Below are 17,947 nucleotides of genomic sequence, written 5' to 3'. Positions count from 1 at the left end.
CCCATGTTTTACAAAGAATGGTTAATCTATAAATGAAATATCATGAGATGTTAAAATTCAGAATCATAGAATCACTGTGCTTGGAAAAGACCTCCAAGAACATCAAGTCCAATCATTGAATGAACACCACCATACCTACTAATCCATATCTCAAGGTGCCACATTCACTCATTTTATGAACACTTCTAGGGATGGTGACTCCACTACTTCCCTGGGGAGCCTGTTCCAATGTTTAACTGCTCTTTCAGTGAAGAATCTTTTCCCTAATACCCAACCTGAACTTCCCTTGGTGCAACTTGAGGCCATTTTCCTCTTGTCCTGTTGCTGGTTGCCTGAGACAAGACACCAATCCCAACCTGGCTAAAACCTCCTTTCAGGCTGGAGAGAGCAGTGAGATCCCTCCTGAGCCTCCTTTTCTCCAGACTAAAGAACCTGAGCTCCCTCAGCCAGCCCTTGGAAGGCTTATGTTCCAGACCCTTCACCGCCTCCATTGCCCTTCTCTAGACCTGCTCCAGCCCCTCAATGTCTTCAGTGAGGCCCCCAAAACTGAACATAGGATTCGGTGTGTGGCCTTGCCAGTGCCAAGTACAGGGGGACAATCACTGCCCTGACCCTGCTGGCCACTATTCCTCATGGCCTTCTTGGTCACTTATTCACTTCTGGGTCATATTCAGCTGCTGTTTACCAGTACCCTGAGGCCCTTTTCTGCTGGACAGCTTTCCAGCCACTCTTCCTCCAGCCTGTAGCCCTGCACAGGGTGGTTGTGACCCAAGTGCAGGACATTAACTTTGTTGAACGTCCTGCAATTGGCCTTGGCCCATGATCCAGCTTCTCCAGATCACTCTTCAGAGCCTTGCTGTCCTCCAGCAGATCAACAGTCCCAGACAATTTGCAGTTGGCCAAATAAAATCACCAATTAGAGCAGGGTGCCAGTGTACCCTATAAAACAAAGTTAAAAAGTCATTTTGGTCTGCAAAGGACACCCATCTGATGTGACACAGCTAGGCCTGGCTGCGAGAGAGAATCCCCTGCAAATGAAGGCCACTGTGTTGTCCAGAGCCTGAAATGGGATTCCCCATGCTTGGAAAATACATAGTTAAAAAAACCTCCAAAAATAAATGTCAAATACTGATAAAGAGTTGCTATTGTGTACATTTTCACTGGAACAGTGCAATCCAGAGCGTGGTGGTGAGAGATGAGGGTGGCAGGGTGTTACACAGAGATGAGCATGCAGCTAACATAGTATAAGCCCTTGCCATGTACTCATATGAGACCAAGCCATGCTAATCTGTTTATGGCACTTCCTCATAGAGGACCTTTTATATTCCTCCCAGCTCTCCAAATCAATTGAGTTTATGCTGTGCTGATCCCACATTCTCTTGTCTCTCTTGGCACAGCGATTCTCAATGTGCTGAAAACTCAAACCGTTTTTACCTCTCCCCTTCCCAATGTCTGCTTAATGTCCATGGTGTATCTGGTGTGCCCTGTTCCACTTACTTGCCATTACTGTGATGGGGCTTCACCCTCCTCAGGCTCATCTGTAGGGCTTGCTGGGGTGGGAGTGAGGGAGGAGAGTGAAGATGCTCCCTTTTGGTGGTGTGGCATTGTGAGGGAAGGAAGAGGCATGGATGAAGAGGCAATGAGACAGAGAGAAGAGTCAACTCCTTTTTACCAGAGGAGACAGAGGGAAGCACTCCTCCAAGCAACACGGCAATTTCTGCTCCCCTTCTCTCACCACTTTGCCAGGAAATACTCCTCTGCCATGTGGGGAGCAGGGAGGCTGGGCAGGGCTGGAGCAAGGTGAGATTGCTGCAGAAATGGTAAAAGCTCTGTCTTGTTCATGGAGACATCTGGTGAAGCTGGTGTGTGCACACTGTGCCCCTTCTCTCAGGAGGCTGCAGTGGCAGGAGGGGAGAAGTCAACTCCTGGACCCTCCATGCAGCTCCCTACCTCATGTAGCCTCCTGATCCCTTCCCTTCCCAGCAGATCTGAAACCCTTTCCTCTGCAAAGATCACAGAGAAAGAAAGAGATCGACATAATTAAAGCAGACAAAATTTCATTGCTGTTTCTCCCCTCTCTTCCTGGAGCAGCTGTCTCTGAGGAAAGCCTGAAACCAGACATGCCTGGCCACACCACTCCTTTTGATGAATGGCTTACAGGTTACTTCTGTAACTAGAACTTCTGGAACTAGAATTTTCACTTCAGAAATTTTGAGGACATTACTTTTCTTTGCTAGCCCTGAGATAATGTGACCAAAATAGCGTCCTTGGTCCTGCAGCTCTTGTAGCAGGCAAGCTGTGCCTGGCTGAAAAAGTCCCCCTCTCCTGGCTGCTGCTGAGTGCACTGGGTCAACATTAAATGAGCTCTGTTAAGTCAGTGTGGCAGGCACTTGTCCCCAGCTATGAAGAAAATAGAAGTGGGCTATAATAAGTTGTGCAAAGAAAGAAGTTCTCTGAATGGCCAAGAATGCGTAGAGATTTTGGACTTGATTGGGTTATTGCAAATTTGTGAATAAAATGAGATGAGGCCCAGTGAGAGAGTAGTTCCAAATAATGTGAGTTTAGGAGAGGTAGTTACTTCTTACTAAATGAGTTTTTGTGAAAAAATAATTGTCATTTGTTTTCTGCTGCTTTCCTACTGAGAGGGAAATGTGGCAGTGTTATGGTACAAAGCAAAAAAATGTTTCCTGACCGAGTTGAAGGTTTGATTGCCAGCTCTGTGCAGCAAGATTGGTGCAGACAAGCAAAAACATGCTTAGCACTGTAGTGGCAAAAACCAGGTGATTGATGATTTACAACACAGATCCAGCCTGTCAGCACAATTTACTTTGCTTGCAACTTCATCCCTAATATTTCTTTCCTGAGGACTCTTTTCCCCACCTTAGGGAGATGTGCACGTACTTGGTACAAACACCTAAGGACATGGATGTGAGTGCTGGTCATGTGGATGGGTCATGTCTGGATTGTGCTCAGTGTGCTGTAGACATCCATGCTGTGGGAAAATTGCCTTTTAGCCAAAGATGGAGGAGCTTTATATTGATGCCCATTGGTAAAGGCTAGTAATTTCACTATCTGTTCCAGCAAACAGACATGAATCACTTAAGGCATCTTTGTCTGTGTGTGTAGTATTAGTCTGCATTTGTTTTTGGATTTCAGCTTTCCTTTCAGTCGAGCTGCAGGCACATATTTAGTTATTTGTGGGGGAGAAGGGGAAATCAAAGTTGATTGGACAAGCTGGTAGCTAAAACTCTCCCTTCTGTGCTATTGGCTGTAAAAACTAGTGTGTCTCCACTATTGCACTACTTGGGCACAAAATGTCCCTCCAAAGATGACAAACAAGTAGATTATGGCCTCATTTGAGCCTACACTGATGAACATTCATGTCTTACACATATGACAATTTAGTCCAATTTTTAGAATTATCTCAAAAAATGCCAAGTCTGTGAGGCACTGTGGAGAGCGAATTTCTTTCTTGCCTCTGAAACTACTTATGTCAAATGACAGGTGAGGTTCTCTGAGGGGGGCAAATTTAGTCTCCTGTACCTCCTGCTGTGGCTAGAAGCCTGCAATCTCAATTATTTTATTCCTGTGCTGTTGATTGCAATGAGCTTGCTCTGTGTGGGCACAGGAAGACTTTCTCTTCTGCGTTGGTATAGGCTGGGACAGAGTTAATTTTCTTCCCAGTAGCTGGTATGGGGCTGTATTTGGATTTGTGCTGCACACAGTGTTGATAACAGGCATGGCTTCCTTGCTGCTGAGCAGTGCTCCCATAGAGCCAAGGCCTTTTCTGCTCCTCACCCCACCTCACCAGTGAGGAGGGCAGGGGTGTGCAAGTGAGATGAGAGGGGACACAGCTGGGACAGCTGTGCCCAGCTGACCAAAGGGATATCCCACACCGTATGGCAGCATGATCAGCACATAAAAATGAGTGAAGAGGAAGAAAGATAGGGACATTTGGAGTAATGGAATTTTGTCTCCTGAATAACTGTTATGTGTGATGGAGCCCTGCTTTGCTGGAGATGACTGAACCCCTAAGTGGGGATGGGAAGCAGTGAATGAATTCCTGGTTTGACTTTGCTTGTGTGCATGGGTCTTGCTTTACCTATTGAACTGTCTTTATCTCAACCTACCAGTTTTCTCACTTCTACTGTGATTCTCTCTCCCATCTCACTGAGGTGGGTGTGTGTGAACAACTGGCTTGTGGGGAATGGTTCCTGGCTGGGGTTAAACCACACACTTCCATAGATGTAAATAAGCTCTGTTTTGGGGCTGCTGTCCCCCACACTAAGCTCCCTGCAGGTCTGTAGGAACAGGAATTACTGTAATACTATATTCTCTCACCTTGGACACATTCTGCCTGCCAAAGTAGGTCAAGGGTTTTGGAGAAGACTTGTGAAGCCAGGTTTACACTGATTGTGGAGACTTTTTACACGAAAAGCATTTTTGTAGTTTCCTTTTCAACCCGTCATTGTGGTCCCACCAAGATAAACTGCAGCTGTCAGCAGAGCCCAAAGATGTATAAGTAACACTTCCCATCCACTCCAAGTTTCAGGATAGAAAAGTTTAGAGAAGCATGATACTTAACATGAAATCTGAGAGACACAGATTAATTTACTGCCCTTGTTCTCAATTAGGACAAAAGTCTGTCTGTGAGATTTTGAACCTACTCCATGTCTCAAAGGCTGCATGTCCCAAAGGCAGCATGTACAGTGAAAAGATTGCCCATGGCACCCTTCTGATGCAGGGATTTAATGAAGATACATGGCATAATTTTGCAATATATTTACTGTCCATTAGGTGAGTCAAGCTACAGGAGTGTGATCATTTCTTTCCCTGACGTTTTCTTATGTCCATGCGTCAGCAGCATGTCTTTTACCTATTTTGATAAAAATGGTGTCATTATTTACAGAACTTTGTGAAATATGTTTCTGAAGGGTGGAAAACTAGCTGTTATACACCCTTCTGACACCTGACTGTTGCATGATTAAAACCAAAGTATCCAGACATTTCTGCAAGGAAATAGTAATTTGAGCAAACTAGAGATCACGTGGACTGACACATATTGGGAAATCTCTGCTGATGGAAGTTTCCATAGTTTGGGCATTTAAGCTTCCCATCACATACTGGATCAGTCCCTTGCCCTGACTTTTACAAGCTAAAGGTCTTAGGAGCTTCTTAGAAGAAGCAGTCTATATTAGAAGGTAGAGCAGTCTAGAATTTCTAACCAAGTAATTGTAAAAAAAACTCAATGTATTTTATAGAAAATCCACATTAAATTCATATTTCCCGTCCTTGCTTTCAAGGCTGTAAACAACTCTGCCCACACAACTTTCTGCCCACAAATTCACATGCGGTTTTTGGCAATATTGTCTCTCAACTGCTCCTTTTGTGTCTCTCCCACACAGAACTTTTTGCTGGGATTCCTCTCCACCTCCAGGCTTCCAACATCTGTGACAAATATCTGTGTATATATTACACATTATTGAATTTTATATATTTATGTATTATCATATGCATCTATAAAATATGATCTCCCTTTCAATTGTTCCTTAAATTGACATCTTGCCCCAAAGGGGAAGGCTCCACTACTCCCCTTCACTTCCTTTGTAATATATGAATTTATCCCTGAATGATAATTTCACGTGCATTTTTTAACTCTGGAGAAAAGATTGCATTAATTTTTTTCTAAACTGTCATGTATGCTTAAAGCGACATGTATAGGATAAAGCATAATAGCAGATGCAAGTAAGCTGCCCACAGCCCCTGAACTTGGAAGAACAACTAGCAGTAGCCTGGAGCTAAAAACTAAACTGCGTAGGCTACCTATCAGAGAAAGTCTTTAACAGATGTATGTATGTGTATAGCATTTTGGTCATATAAAGAACATGATGGCAAATGCTCCAGGAAGAATTTACAGAATAAGAAACTTGAGGTCAAGAATCTGTGGAGTGCTTTGCCAGGGACATGCTGGTGACGCCAATCCTGATGGGATGCGCTGGCAGGGACACTGCTAAGGTGTTATCTGTATATTTCCCCACATACACATCTTGTATGAAACTGAAAGGGCTGCTGCCTGCTCGTAAGGGGTTTTTTTCCTATTGTATGGAAGCAAAGTGATCTGCAGTTTCCCCCTGCCAAGACCATTTGGTTGTACAATTCTACCTGAATGCATTCACCTGGCACTAAAATAATGAACCAGCTGACTGAGAGATTACTAGTAAAAGTACCTCCTCTTGCTAATCTTTTCCTCTTCTAGTTTGGTAACACTTAAAATATAATTATCCTTACTCTTTGACCTCTACAGTCATTTGTCCTTATGACTCAAAGAAGCCATTGCTTTTTAATTTAATTTGTGTGAGCCTCTCAAAGGTAGTGAACAAATGACAGTAAAGCCAGAAGTTAGAGAAGGAGACTGAGAAACCAGTGAAATAGCTGAAATGTTCTCATCTTGCCACATGAAGTTCACCGGAGGCTAGGATGATAGTTTCCCTTTAATGGCATTGAGAAATGTTAGAAACGTTTTGTGTTAGAGAGGATACTGTGGGTTTGGCTTTTGCAGAACTATAATTGGTTTTATTTTTCTTGTGAAATGAAAACCATGTGAAAATTTGAAACTAGGTTCTTTCGCATCAGTGCCCTCAAAAATTTTTTAGACTATTTTAAAATTACGGTTTGGTTTTGGTCTCTTTAATTTATAATTTTTTCCCCTGCCATCATGCTTTGCTGTGGTATCATGAGGAGATCTGTTCATATGCAGTCATTGTTTTGATGTCAATTTTCAATGAAAAATTATTTTAGAGTTGCAAAGCTAAGCAGAATTAAAAAGTGTAAGATTAAATCAACAAATAATTTTTCCAGAATATGAGTCTCCTAGTGCTGTCCCTATTTATTCTTAAGATCTCTTCCTTTTAAATTATGTGTGAAATATGCTCTGACTCTGTGGGGGAAAATGTGTATCCCTGTAGAGCTGCAGTGAGTCACTGTCAAGAAAAATGCATGGGTCTCCTAAAAACATGACACCTATTTTTTTTATGGGGTAGAGAAATCAGAAAGACCTGAGAATGTTAATGTGAGAAAGTACATCATGGAAAGTGTGTCATTCTCTTTGGGAAATTAGAGGAAATTCTGGTGAAGGTGACATGATCCTCTGCAGTGTTTTCAGAGGATGTTAAGCAGCGGTGCATGCTGCATTTCTGGCACAGGGTGGTTCCTGGAGCAATGCAGGGTGCTGCAGCTTGGCCCAGTCCCCACAGAGGTCCACATTGCAGTAGCTCTGTTGTCCCAAAGACAAAGACTTGGTTGTGTATCTGTTGGTTCTCTTCTCCTGCAATCAAGTGGGATGTTTCATGTTCCGCTGTGGCTTAGGAAGAGTTTCACTTAAGGAGCTGTCATGTGTACCAGAGGCAGTGAGACAGGAAATGTAAAAGACAGGTGTCTGACAGCAGTCAAGCTGCTAAACTGGCATATTGGGAAGGTTGGTTCCCTTACATGTGCCAAAAAGATTAATAGATAATCCTTCAAAGTACTATACATTATTATTAAATTATCTGAAAGGGTTTAAATTTCCTGCAGAGCCAGGCAAAAGAAAAAAGGAAACCCACAATCCACCTCATCAGAACCATCAGGGCTATCATTTTCTGCAAGGGTAGTCAGAAGAGATTGAAATTTGACTTCTTCCTGGAGGTTTCTGCTGAATCTTATTGTAAAAATTTATCACCAACTGGCAGGTGGAAACAGTCTGGCAGATCTGAGTTTCAGTCCTCTCACCAAGAGTTTGTAAAGCTGATACTATAGAAGCTGGTACTAATGTACTTCTTTCACTGTGGTGCTAAACACAAAAGAGTCTGCCAAAGGATGCATGGCTTGTCAAATTCCTCTGAAAATAACAAAGGCAAAATATACAGGTTCCCCTAAGAGCCTTCCTTTTCTTTGTGTCTTGTAATCAAGGACTGAAGAAAAATGAGGGGGCTACCACAACAGCTGTTAAGGAAAACTGTGAATAATTAGAGATCTTCTTACCCATGAAATGCTGAAACATTTAATGCCTTTAAACTGGAAACCCCAGAGTCATATCTAAACTGATGGAGTAATCAAGAGCATGTTGAGGGTGTTTACACATCAAAGTGGTATGTATCTACAGCTCAAAACACTGGAACTATTTCCAGAGTGGGAGAGACATACAGGAGACTCAATTAAGAAGAATAATACTTTGGCTGGCTGTCTTTCCTGATGAGCTGTGCTGTGTTGTAAGGAGCCTTCGAAGGCAGGCATGGCTTCTTACATCTAGGACTTAAAAAGCTTTAGTGGCCTGGAGGGATCAATTGGAAATGTACAATAGAGAACAATCTCACAGTAGCAGGAGGGTGGAATGCATCAGCTAATGACTTTTTCTCCCTTTCTGAAATTGCAAACTGCCCACAAATTTCGGATGGGACTTTTAAACGATCCCTAATAGAGTGGTTGCCTCTGTAGCTAGTCAGTTTGCTCACTTAATCATGATAAAGCCATTCAAAAATTAAATCCTCCATTACATGTCTGATATTTGTCAGCTAGCACAAAGCAATGTAGGTTTTTGCCACAGAACTACCATTGCTACAAGAACTGTAGTGGGAGGGAGAGGAGTAACATTTGGGGTACTAATCCCCAAATATTTAAGTGGATTTTAAAAAAAGGGAGCATATCTAACATACCTCATTTCTTCTTGTTTCCAAATCAAAACTTTTTTTTTCTGTAATTGCAAAGAAACACTTGAAATTCTACATAATGCTTAAACAACTAATTGACCTGACACTGTGGACTTCCCGTGTGCTTTGCTGAGCTATGCCTTTGAATAATTTACCAAAAGAATGGTAATAAACCATAAAATATTAAAACAGGCTTTCTACAGAACATAAGTTGGAGGGCTTTGTTTAAGTTGTGAGTCTGTTAATTTCTCAGACAATCAGTGTAATTCTGTCAACATGACCAAACATGGTTTTTGCGAGTCCGCCGTCTTTCATCTCACAGAGGCTTTTTGCTGATGTAGTATATTGCAATATTTGAGCATTAGTGTTACTTCCTGCCCCACTGGGATAGAACCTGCTGTGTCTGAAAATAAAGTCTTGAGTCTAATAGCGCAAATCTAGTAATATAAACCCAGTCAAACCTTATCAGACCAGTATACAGTGTAGATCAATATCTTGTCTTCAACAGTGGTCACAAGCAAGTGTTACTTAGGCCAAAACTCAGGGCCAATGAGCTTGGAGGCAATAGGCAACTGAATAAAACGAATAGATTACAGGGATAAATTAAATAAAAATCTTTAAATCTTTCCTCTATTTAGAGAACTGTGCTTGGTACAATAGCTGAGCATCTTTTTGTATTTTTTTATTATGGAAAACACTGTTTTAATTGTGTTCACAAACGAATGGATCCTTGAAAACCTGCACAAATGGGAGTTTGTTGGAATGTTTGTCTTTAATTCTTGAATGCAGAATTAAAGAACTCCCCATTTTTAGTAATAGTAGTCACCTTCTGTGGTTTGCTAAATAGAGGCTGAATGCTAAGAGAATTTTTGGATATATTGGTGGATACCAACTTTTGAGAAAAGGTGTCTTGCAATCCCAGTCTCTAAAGGTAATCAAAACAGTTCTTTATGAATTTACTTTTTGTGTGAATTCCCAAAAACAACAAATGAGAGGGGAATCATAGAATATCCTCAGCTGGAAGGGACTCACAAAGATCATCAAGTCTAACACCTGGCCCTGCACAGGACAGCCCCGGGAAGCACACCATGTGCCTGAGTGTGGCCCACCTCTCAGTGAGAAACTTTTTCCTGATATGCAACCCAAACTTCTACTGACTCAGCTTCATGCTGTTTCTTCTAGTTTTGTCCCTGGTCATAAGATAAAGACATTGGTGCTTACTCCTTTTCTTCCCCTCACAGGGAAGTTGCAGACTGCAATGAGGTTTCCCCTCAGTCTCCTCCAGGCTGACAGACCAAGTGACCTCAGTAACTCCTCATACAGCTTCCCTCCTGGCCCTTCACCATCCTCATGGCCCTCTCTTGGATGCTCTCTAATAGCTTGTATGTGTTTGGTTAAAAGATAATGCTATCAAAAGAAGTCTGTCCCTTATCCCATATCTTGGGAAATTTTAAGAAGGGCACCTGCTATCTCAGCAAGATAACCGATCTTAAGGCTGGAAGGCACCATAAACTCAAAAATTACTGTTATGTTTAAGAGGCTGAATCAACAATCAGTGGTATGCCTCTCCAAACTGAGTTATACTGGAGAAGGTTGAAAGTAATACTACTTTAATTTATTTAGTTTATAATTTCTGTCCTTGGCATATATTCAAGTTCACATTTGATTTCTTGGCTAGTCAGATACGTGCCCTGTATTCTGTTCCTTGCCCATTCTTTCTCAGACCCCACAGGAACAGAGCTGTGCTACTGACTGAACTTCTAACCAGTAAACATTTTCTCTCTTTTCGTACATGTAACCTGGTAGCTTCTCTACCAGAGTGTGCATGGGGACATCAGAAAAAGTGGTGAGAATCTGAAGCCCAGTATTCTATGGATGCCCCTGCATTCTAGGCTGTCTAATATTAATTGAAACCATTATGATCTCACAGCTTTCAGTTGCCGTGAAGAGATGGCTGAAAGTTAGATAAGACGGTAATGAAACCATGGAGAAGAAGTGGTCCGATGGAAATGCTCCTTCCCAATAGCAATTACTCCCGTTGAATGCAAGCCTTAGGGTCCTCTTCACCTGTACTGCACAATCAGTAGCTGTGGAGGTGAAAAACATTAATTATCACCTGTGGCTGGCAAGAAGATTGTGCTGGGTTCTATTAATGTTAAACTGGCCAGTGTGAGTGATGTAGGTCCAAGATACTGACCGGAATTATTGTAAGTGTTAATATATAGGAGTAATTTGTCATGGAATGAAATGGAAAGTCTGAAAAGGGCACAAATTTTTGAATATGCAAAAATTTGCAAGATAAGGAGACTGATTCACTGAACTATATTTCCATTAAAATTGTGATAGAAAATGATTGTGATGAAAGAACCGTCTTAGAGGGAAATTAGTGATGAGGCTTCTGAAGGATCTGTTCTGAGACCAATCCAATTTATAGTTTTTCTTAAAATATTGACACAAAACCAAAATTGTGCTGATGAAATTATGTCTGGCCCAAAGTAGGAAGATACCATCAGATGACAAACTGGGATGTGGTACAGAAAGAACCAAATTACCTTAAGAATCTGAGTCTGAGGTATGTGTTGATTTTTAATATTTCAAAGTATTAGGATCATGCATAGAATTAATAACCAGAAATCTTGGGACATACTCTGAGTTCATGAGTTGAAAATTACAAAAGGGGAGAAAGATGCAGGATATCTCTGAGATGTCAGTGCAATACAATCATAAAAAAGTAAGTACAATCTTAGACCTTTTCTTAAGCAAGTGAAAGAAGAAATAAAGTACTAACAGCAAGATACATGACATTGCTCCTAGGCATCTGAATAAGCATATTTGGGAAATGAGAACTAAAGCAGAACAGATGATGATGGGAAAGGAGTGTTTTTAATACAAAGGGAATTAACTTAATTTGGCTGGTTTAGCCTTGTTAATCCAAGAGTAAGAGGGCAGAGGTTCTGGAAATTCACACTGGAGTCTGGGGAAGGCAGGTGGGAGAGAAGAAGAGGTCTTCCAGCTGAAGGGCAATGTTGGCTTTAGAGTAGAGCCAAGAAATACTGAACTTCCTTCTAATTTTCAGACTTCTGGCAGTCAGAGCACTGACATTCTGGGACAGCCTTTTAAAGAAAATTGTGGGAAAAGAAACACAAGTGGTTTTACAATGGACAGTTTAGAAGAAGGCTATATTATAGGTTTCTTGCAATAACAGGAATCATTAACAGCCTTTTCTCTCTCACTTGACATTAAAAACTCAAATAAATGTTTCCAGCAGCAGCTGAACAAATAAAACCTGGCTTCCCAGAGGATTTTGTCTCGGAGTAAGGCTCTCTTGTAGAACCTTTTGATGTTTGAAGAGAGGCTACTTGCTTCCCACACCCCAGCAAGGGCATTCCTGCCCTTTCCTACCTGTCTGCCTAGTTCCACATTAGTGAGGAACCTAGCCCCTCTGATGAATTTGGTTCAAATTGGCTAACAGGTTTTTGGAAGAGATGTGTAACAGTATGAAGGTATTGACTCTTTTCCTTTAAAAAACTGACCAAAACCCCAAAGCTGTTGAGGGAATACATTTCTTATGTTAGAGGTGATTCAGCTTCAAGGCTTAAGCAACATCACACCCAACTTGCTTTCCAGTAGAATAAACACTCACTGCTCTGACAGACTCTCTGGTAACGGGAAATTGTGTAAGCAGCCTACTGCTCCCTGCTGAAGTCCTTGTTCTGTCAACCTGGTTGCTCTTCAGATACACAAGAAGAAGCAAACTATTCCATAACAAAGATGAATAAATTACTTTCTTGACAGAGGAGGAGTGGTACTGTTTGTTCACTGGCTCATATTTTATCTTCAGGCCTAAGAAAGACAAAATCCAGGAAGTAGAAGAAGAAGAAGAAGAAGAAGAAGAAGAAGAAGAAGAAGAAGAAGAAGAAGAAGAAGAAGAAGAGGAAGAAGAAGAAGAAATTAATAAGTTGATTTTATTATTTTCCTTATCTTTGTCCCCTCTAATTTACATAGGACTGATTGCAATTTACGTTTACGTAGTCCTAGCCTAAACGCCACGTTGTCTTTTCTATGCTGTTACACAGAGCCTCTGTTATTTTTCAAATCTCCTGGATTATACACCAAGGGAAGCAAATGGATAAAACATTACTTCAAAAGTACTGACATCCAGCAAAGACACTGAAATGTTGAATCCTAAAGACATACACATTTGTGGTTTTTCAGTTTTCTGCCCAACCTGTCTTCCTGCCTCGTTATTTATCCCTGTGGTGAGCACTTTCAACCATAAACTCATATGGCTGTCATATGTGAGAGAGAGTATGGAAGGAAGGAGTGGTTAAAGGAAGTGTTTGAAGGGACCTAAATTTATTCTTTTGTTGGTGTAACTGTGGAATGTAGAAACTGTAGATGAATTTCAAATTATAACAGAAAGAATGTAGGTAGAAAACCAAATGGGCTTGGTAGGAATGGCTGAGAATACAGGCTGCTTGTCTGTGGCTTGTGGATTACCAAGCATCCTGAAGTCTTGTTCAGTCAGGTGTTTGTAATCTGGGAATGCTACCAACCTCCTGTGTCCTGGGCAGGTGATGACACCAGGCACAGTGCACAGAAATGCTGCGTGCACCATAACCAGGGGAACTTTTGGTGCTGGTTGTGAGCAAAAGCAAAAGAAACATTTCTGCTCACACAGCGAAGGTGCTGTATGGATGAAGATGTTTTAGACTGTAGTTTCTGTTTTAGTTGTTTTAGCCTGTTTTAGATTGCAGTTTCTAAGCCTCTATCCATAAGACCTCTTCCTGTTCCCAATGTAATTGTGGTAAAAACTTCACTGATTTCATTGCTGTAGGAGCAAGGAATAATGCTTTCTGAGAACAAAAAGCACTAATTGTGAATTTGCACTCAAACCAATACAAGCAGATATTGTGTTTCCTTCTGTTTACACAGCCGTCCAAACAATTTTGAGATGTGAATAAGCAACAACAAGCCTTGTAATTATTTTTTTCTGTCATTAATTTGGAATCTTGTTGGAGCACAGTAATCTAGCTGTGGAAGACCTGGGAGATACTGCAAAATTATTTACAGCCACAACAAACTACACCGGTTCTAGTTGGTGCCAGAGTCTGACATTGCCTGAATGTCCCTTGCTAAGGCCTCCTCAAGCCCATTAATTCCTTACCTTTAGTAACAGCTCCAGATCCTATATCTACATTCTGTCCTTGCATATCAGCTGCCCAAGGAATGTGTTTTAATCAAAGGCTCTTCTCAAAAAGAAAAAAAAAAGCCAGTAATTTTTTCTTTCAAAGATAATTGCCTACATGTAGGCCATGAAATGTCACATTACCATACAAAAACCCTTTAAGAAAACACTGAGCCCTGTTGAAAGCACATTCTGTTAAGGAATTCAACTGTCTTCTGTGTTTAATAACATTTAAACCTTGTTCCATGAATCTGAAAATATTTTAGCAGTGCCCAACTTGTAAGCCCTGTTTTGAGATGGAAACTGAACACCTTTGGTCAAAGTGCTGTGACAGTGCTGGGTAGACAGATTTGGGGTACTGCCTGCAAATTCTGTGGTTTTATTGGAAAGACATCCCTTCCTACTGATTTCTCAGCATTCCTCTGTCTTTCTCAAAGGACTCTTCATGGAAATAAGCTAATCTTTTCAAATTCATTCATTCCTGCCACTGGATGCTACCCGCTGCCAGAACCTTCCTGGTCACATAATTATCTCTGCAACTACCAGCCGTGTGCTGCAGAGGATTATGCAGCAGGAGCAGATGAACTGCTAAATAAATCCTGTTTTCTTATAGATAGTATCAGAAAGGAAGGACAAACTGTAAAACAGGGAAATATCACAGAAAGAGACTTAGCTGCTCTTGAGCTCAGATATCTTTTGATGGTTTTGGGTTGGTGGCTGCAATGCTGTATATGCAGCTCAGAATTGGAATTAACTCCCCGAGCTGTAAATGAACATTCATTAGGGCTCCTTTGCAACAAAATGGGATCTCCTCATCCATTTTAAAACTGGATGAGTCAAAGAAAATAATCTCTTCTTTGGCAGAGAGATGGGCAGGTTGTTAATTAATAGGGCTTGTAATTTTTATGAGTCTTTGACATTGTCCTTCAAACCCCTGCAAGTTTAATGGTCCTGTAGTCTTATTGCTTGGGTGTGTTAGAGAACACTTCTTCTGTGTATGTAGGAGGGAATACCCAGATGTGAATGCTTCATCAGCAAGTCTGTGAGTCTGTGAATGCTGCACTCTTGCTTTTGATTCTGCCTCTGAGTTTTCAATCTGAGGTCAATATTTTTCAAACCAGAAACTAATGTTGAGCACCTTATATTCAAATCTTGAGGATTCTACTTCATGGAAATGTGCTATTTTTATGTAGAAGCCTTTCAAATAGATTTGATGTCCAACACTATGTACCTAGGTGTTGGCACAAGAAATTTTTTTCCACAGTCCACTCGGATTAATGATGGCATTACTTGAATGTTTGCCATTGTACATATTTAGGGTTGGAGAAATAACCTGCTACCATGACTTGGAGAACTGAAGGGCATTGGGAACTTCCAGGCTTTAAGGGTTTCTTCTCTTGATGATGTCTCTTCTTGAACAAATAAACTCTCCAATAATAATACTACCCTGTGTGTTATGTGAGATCCCCTTTCATAACCTTGTAACGGTATGTACATACCTCTTACCAGACTGTGAGGCAGAGATTCCCAGCTGATAACAATAACTGTATTAGCCCTAGAACTGGAAGAGGTACAGGTTTGTTCTCCACCTAATAAAATGTGCTAAGATTAAAAAAAACCCAAAAAAACCAACATACAAGGCTCCACAGTTTCAGAGAAACCCCTCTGGAAAGAAAAGAGTTTTTTAGTCATACTTCTGCCAGAACTCTACCTTGTGGGACAAGTGGTGTGGATTGCCCCAGGAAGAGTTGTGGAAAGAAGATGGAAATTTGTCCAATCACATGTGCATCTGTGAATGAGAACAGGAGGAGGTGAAGTCTCTTTGTCCATTGGGTGTACCTCAGCCAGGATATGTCTACATTGCCCTCAAATTAGTGCCATGTTCAGAGGTGCATCCTAGTTAGATTTGAACTGCCTCATTCTGCCATTGGTTTAGTGCAGCACAGAGCCCAGCATAAGCTCATTTTCTTCAGCTCCCTAGCTGGATTTTGCTCCCATTCCGACCTCTACTCTGTGAGATCAATATTGCACACTGTACCCAGTGTAGCTAATTTTAAACATGGACACATCTCTGTGCATCTTGGGATAGTACCTAGAGTCAGTAGTCAGTGGGACAGCTGTATACCCAGCATGGCAAGCATATCTTCCCCTTGTCACTCGTCATGCTCAAATCTCTCCACAAGAATAGGATCTTCCACAAACAGGAGGCAAACCTGAGCTCTGTTGTGGTTCATTAGGAACAACAAGCCCTGCTGTGCCCACATCCCATCTGTTGTGTTGCTCTTGGATTCCTGTTGTTTCCCGTTTTATTTCCCCCCCACTGCTTCGTGCCTCTTTGCTGTATCTGATGTGGTGAGCAGCTGAAGCCCCTGGGGCACAGGGTCAGTGCTGTGAGGTGTCCAGTATGGTTTGGGGCATGATCAGATACTGTGCTTGAGCTAAGCCCTTCTTATGGTAAGAAGCTCTGCTGATTCCTGCTTGTTTGCTGCCAGGAGTGTGAAAGTTGATCTAGGTAAGAAATCTTTCCACTGGGAAATACTTTATTTCAAAAGTGAATTACACCTGAAAATAAAAGCCAGATTTTCAGTCCCCAACAAGATCCCTTTGAAGGTGAAGAATGCCATGGATATTTGCCCTCCACACCAGCCTCACAGCCAGTTCTTATGCTGTCATTGCTTGAGTGAACACAATGGACTTATTTTCTGATTGCTTCCTTTGGCTTGAGGGATATGTTGAAGATAGTAGTGAGGGGAGCTAGGACCCAATGCAGTCCATCAGTCCCAGGTTAGAAGAATGGTTTGAAAGGAATCTATGGACAGAATGCCCTGCAGCTTTTTGAACAGGAGCTGACCCCTGCTCACTCCAGAGTTAAAAGCTAGAAAAGGCATTATCTCCCTTTGATTCTCCTGCCAAAGTAAAAGCTCATGCATCAGACAGAGTCTTTAATTTCAGATCCAGGTCCTATTTTGTGCAGAGCAGCACCTGCAGACTCAATATTTTGACTAAAATGGCAAAGGCTCTCTTTGCCTGTACTTGGCTGTAAATGTATCCTCAGCTAGTGCTGTGTTACTTCCTAAATTACACTTTCCCATGATGGGATTTAAAGGACCCAGTGGGTTGATATAATTAGTTAAAAATTTTTCTGAGGGGGGATAGCTTGTTGTTTTATACATTTTAAAACATCAGGTTGAATGAAAACTGGCATCTGCTACCGATGAAACAAACACACAATCCTCTTTTTCAGATCTCTTTCTTCCTAATAGAAGTCAGTGTCTTCTTTGGTGTACAGCATTTCTGCAGTGAGGTAGTTCCTAGTTGTTTTCCTTTCTTTGAACCTAGACTGAGAGCTGAGATAAAGTATCTGACTAAGTTACACTAAAAGAGAAGGAAAATCCCTCTAAGTTGGTGGTAAAAGGTGAAGATTGACTGAGACTTTTCCCATAAAGGACTGGATTTGTTTTCAAACTGTTGTGCTAGTGTCTCCTACAAACCAGATTCAGCAATGAATGGGAATATCAGCATGAAGAAAACAGTTCTTTCGGAAACAGCGTATCTGTTACAGTGCTATCCGGAAGCTGCAAAAAAGCTTGGATTTTTTGTTTCAGTAAACACTGGAGCTGGTTTTGCCAATATTTTAAATAATGGAAATCTTTGTCTCAGTTTATAGGTGAAGATCATTCAAATATATCTGAAGATGAATGCAGATATCATCTCTCTTTGCATGATAGCACCAGCCATTTAAAGACTCAAAAAGATGATGGTGTGGAAAGCCATTGTCAAAGAGCTCCCCTCTTCTCTGCCTTTTTCCAGACTGGTGGACAGCAGGTGCACTAATACTTTACTTTGCAAGAATTAATGCTTTTAAATAATAAAGCAGATGACAAAATTGACTGTGTTTATGAAGGGCAGTTTGCAAAGACTGCAGTTCCCAGTATGTGATTTCGCACATATGTTTGAGAGGAGGATCTGTGGAGTACAGAGGAGGAGGAGCAGCCACATCCACCAGGCGTTAAGCACAGAAGCATTTTTTCCACAGCCCCAGAGGAAGCTGACAAGTTGGTTTCCAAACTAGGAA

Source organism: Camarhynchus parvulus, chromosome 5, assembly GCF_901933205.1.
Source record: "Camarhynchus parvulus chromosome 5, STF_HiC, whole genome shotgun sequence".
NCBI classification, from domain to species: domain Eukaryota; kingdom Metazoa; phylum Chordata; class Aves; order Passeriformes; family Thraupidae; genus Camarhynchus; species Camarhynchus parvulus.
This window is presented reverse-complemented; position numbering follows the sequence as displayed.